Source organism: Trichomycterus rosablanca, unplaced genomic scaffold (assembly GCF_030014385.1).
Source record: "Trichomycterus rosablanca isolate fTriRos1 unplaced genomic scaffold, fTriRos1.hap1 scaffold_106, whole genome shotgun sequence".
In the NCBI taxonomy this organism is placed as follows: domain Eukaryota; kingdom Metazoa; phylum Chordata; class Actinopteri; order Siluriformes; family Trichomycteridae; genus Trichomycterus; species Trichomycterus rosablanca.
The window spans coordinates 946-6,741 of NW_026946947.1; positions in this window are offsets into that span (position 1 = coordinate 946).

Below are 5,796 nucleotides of genomic sequence, written 5' to 3' on the forward strand. Positions count from 1 at the left end.
ACATTCTACCCTCTACTTTCTACCAACTACATTCTACCATCTACATTCAACCATCTACATTCTACCATCTACATTTTACTTCAACATTCTACCATCTACATTCTACCATCTACATTCTACCTTCTACTTTCTACCATCTACATTCAACCATCTACATTTTACTTCAACATTCTACCATCTACATTCTACCATCTACATTCTACCATCAACATTCTACATTCTACCTTCTACATTCTACCATCTACATTCTACCATCTACATTCTACCTTTTACATTCTACCATCTACATTCTACCATCAACATTATACCTTCTACATTCTACCATCTACATTCTACCATCTACATTTTACCTTCAACATTCTACCATCTACATTCTACCATCTACATTCTACCTTCTACATTTAACCTTCCACATTCTACCCTCTACTTTCTACCAACTACATTCTACCTTCTCCATTTAACTTTCCACATTCTACCCTCTACTTTCTACCAACTACATTCTACCTTCTACATTTAACCCTCCACATTCTAACCTCTACTTTCTACCCACTACATTCTACCTTCTACATTTAACTTTCCACATTTTACCCTCTACTTTCTACCAACTACATTCTACCTTCTACATTTAACTTTCCACATTCTACCCTCTACTTTCTACCAACTACATTCTACCATCTACATTCAACCATCTACATTCTACCTTCTACTTTCTACCATCTACATTCAACCATCTACATTTTACTTCAACATTCTACCATCTACATTCTACCATCTACATTCTACCTTCTACATTCTACCATCTACATTATACCTTCCACATTTAACCTTCCACATTTAACCTTCCACATTATACCTTCTAAAATCTACCATCTACATTCTACCATCTAAATTCTACCATCAACTCTCTACATTCTACCTTCTACATTCTACCATCTACATTCTACCATCTACATTTCACCTTCTACATTCTACCATCTACATTCTACCTTCTACATTCTACCTTCTACATTCTACCTTCTACATTCTACCATCTACATTCTACCATCAACATTCTACCATCAACATTCTACATTCTACCATCTACATTCTACCATCAACATTCTACCTTCTACATTTAACTTTCCACATTTTACCCTCTACTTTCTACTAACTACATTCTACCTTCTACATTAAACCTTCCACATTCTACCCTCTACTTTCTACCAACTACATTCTACCATCTACATTCTACCTTCTACTTTCTACCATCTACATTCAACCATCTACATTTTACTTCAACATTCTACCATCTACATTCTACCATCTACATTCTACCTTCTACATTCTACCATCTACATTCTACCATCTACATTATACCTTCCACATTTAACCTTCCACATTTAACCTTCCACATTCTACCTTCTAAAATCTACCATCTACATTCTACCATCTACATTCTACCATCAACATTCTACATTCTACCTTCTACATTCTACCATCTACATTCTACCATCTACATTCTACCTTCTACATTCTACCATCAACATTCTACCATCAACATTCTACCATCAACATTCTACATTCTACCATCTACATTCTACCATCAACATTCTACCATCAACATTCTACCTTCTACATTCTACCATCAACATTCTACATTCTACCTTCTACATTCAACCATCTACATTCTACATTCTACCTTCTACATTTAACCTTCCACATTCTACCATCTACATTCTACCATCTACATTCTACCTTCTACATTCAACCATCTACATTTTATTATCTACATTCTACCATCTACATTCTATCTTCTACATTCTACCATCTACATTCTACCTTCTACATTCTACCATCTACATATTACCTTCAAAATTCTACCATCTACATTCTACCATCTACATTGTACCATCTACATTCTACATTCTACCATCTAAATTCTACCTACTACATTCTGCCATCTACATTCAACTAACTCCATTCTACTATCTACATTCTACCATCTACATTCTACTATTTACATTCAACCATTTACATTCTACCATCAACATTCTACCTTCTACATTTAACCTTCCACATTCAACCATCTACATTCTACCATCTACATTCAACGAACTACATTCTACCTTCTACATTCTACCATCTACATTCTACCATCTACATTCTACCTTCTACATTCTACCATCAACATTCTACCTTCTACATTCTACCATCTACATTCTACCATCAACATTCTACCATCAACATTCTACATTCTACCGTCTACATTCTACCATCAACATTCTACCATCAACATTCTACCTCCTACATTTAACTTTCCACATTTTACCCTCTACTTTCTACCAACTACATTCTACCTTCTACATTTAACCTTCCACATTCTACCCTCTACTTTCTACCAACTACATTCTACCATCTACATTCAACCATCTACATTCTACCATCTACATTTTACTTCAACATTCTACCATCTACATTCTACCATCTACATTCTACCTTCTACTTTCTACCATCTACATTCAACCATCTACATTTTACTTCAACATTCTACCATCTACATTCTACCATCTACATTCTACCATCAACATTCTACATTCTACCTTCTACATTCTACCATCTACATTCTACCATCTACATTCTACCTTTTACATTCTACCATCTACATTCTACCATCAACATTCTACATTCTACCATCTACATTCTACCATCAACATTCTACCATCAACATTCTACCATCAACATTCTACCATCAACATTCTACATTCTACCTTCTACATTCAACCATTTACATTCTACATTCTACCTTCTACATTTAACCTTCCACATTCTACCATCTACATTGTACCATCTACATTCTACCATCAACATTCTACCATCAACATTCTACATTCTACCATCTACATTCTACCATCAACATTCTACCTTCTACATTTAACTTTCCACATTTTACCCTCTACTTTCTACCAACTACATTCTACCATCTACATTCTACCTTCTACTTTCTACCATCTACATTCAACCATCTACATTTTACTTCAACATTCTACCATCTACATTCTACCATCTACATTCTACCATCTACATTCTACCTTCTACATTCTACCATCTACATTCTACCATCTACATGATACCTTCCACATTTAACCTTCCACATTTAACCTTCCACATTCTACCTTCTAAAATCTACCATCTACATTCTACCTTCTACATTTAACCTTCCACATTCTACCCTCTACTTTCTACCAACTACATTCTACCATCTACATTCAACCATCTACATTCTACCATCTACATTTTACTTCAACATTCTACCATCTACATTCTACCATCTACATTCTACCTTCTACTTTCTACCATCTACATTCAACCATCTACATTTTACTTCAACATTCTACCATCTACATTCTACCATCTACATTCTACCATCAAAATTCTACATTCTACCTTCTACATTCTACCATCTACATTCTACCATCTACATTCTACCTTTTACATTCTACCATCAACATTCTACCATCAACATTCTACATTCTACCATCTACATTCTACCATCAACATTCTACCATCAACATTCTACCTTCTACATTCTACCATCAACATTCTACATTCTACCTTCTACATTCAACCATCTACATTCTACATTCTACCTTCTACATTTAACCTTCCACATTCTACCATCTACATTCTACCATCTACATTCTACCTTCTACATTCAACCATCTACATTTTATTATCTACATTCTACCATCTACATTCTATCTTCTACATTCTACCATCTACATTCTACCATCTACATTCAACTAACTACATTCAACCATATAAATTCTACCATCTACATTCAACCATCTACATATTACCTTCAAAATTCTACCATCTACATTCTACCATCTACATTGTACCATCTACATTCTACATTCTACCATCTAAATTCTACCTACTACATTCTGCCATCTACATTCAACTAACTCCATTCTACTATCTACATTCTACCATCTACATTCTACTATTTACATTCAACCATTTACATTCTACCATCAACATTCTACCTTCTACATTTAACCTTCCACATTCAACCATCTACATTCTACCATCTACATTCAACGAACTACATTCTACCTTCTACATTCTACCATCTACATTCTACCATCTACATTCTACCTTCTACATTCTACCATCTACATTCTACCTTCTACATTCTACCATCAACATTCTACCTTCTACATTCTACCATCTACATTCTACCATCAACATTCTACCATCAACATTCTACATTCTACCATCTACATTCTACCATCAACATTCTACCATCAACATTCTACCTCCTACATTTAACTTTCCACATTTTACCCTCTACTTTCTACCAACTACATTCTACCTTCTACATTTAACCTTCCACATTCTACCCTCTACTTTCTACCATCTACATTCAACCATCTACATTCTACCATCTACATTTTACTTCAACATTCTACCATCTACATTCTACCATCTACATTCTACCTTCTACTTTCTACCATCTACATTCAACCATCTACATTTTAATTCAACATTCTACCATCTACATTCTACCATCTACATTCTACCATCAACATTCTACATTCTACCTTCTACATTCTACCATCTACATTCTACCATCTACATTCTACCTTCTACATTCTACCATCTACATGCTACCATCTACATTCTACCTTTTACATTCTACCATCTACATTCTACCTTTTACATTCTACCATCTACATTCTACCATCAACATTCTACATTCTACCATCTACATTCTACCATCAACATTCTACCATCAACATTATACCATCAACATTCTACCATCAACATTCTACATTCTACCTTCTACATTCAACCATTTACATTCTACATTCTACCTTCTACATTTAACCTTCCACATTCTACCATCTACATTCTACCATCTACATTCTACCATCAACATTCTACCATCAACATTCTACATTCTACCATCTACATTCTACCATCAACATTCTACCTTCTACATTTAACTTTCCACATTTTACCCTCTACTTTCTACCAACTACATTCTACCATCTACATTCTACCTTCTACTTTCTACCATCTACATTCAACCATCTACATTTTACTTCAACATTCTACCATCTACATTCTACCATCTACATTCTACCATCTACATTCTACCTTCTACATTCTACCATCTACATTCTACCATCTACATGATACCTTCCACATTTAACCTTCCACATTTAACCTTCCACATTCTACCTTCTAAAATCTACCATCTACATTCTACCTTCTACATTTAACCTTCCACATTCTACCCTCTACTTTCTACCAACTACATTCTACCATCTACATTCAACCATCTACATTCTACCATCTACATTCTACCTTCTACTTTCTACCATCTACATTCAACCATCTACATTTTACTTCAACATTCTACCATCTACATTCTACCATCTACATTCTACCATCAACATTCTACATTCTACCTTCTACATTCTACCATCTACATTCTACCATCTACATTCTACCTTTTACATTCTACCATCTACATTCTACCATCAACATTCTACATTCTACCATCTACATTCTACCATCAACATTCTACCATCAACATTATACCATCAACATTCTACCATCAACATTCTACATTCTACCTTCTACATTCAACCATTTACATTCTACATTCTACCTTCTACATTTAACCTTCCACATTCTACCATCTACATTCTACCATCTACATTCTACCATCAACATTCTACCATCAACATTCTACATTCTACCATCTACATTCTACCATCAACATTCTACCTTCTACATTTAACTTTC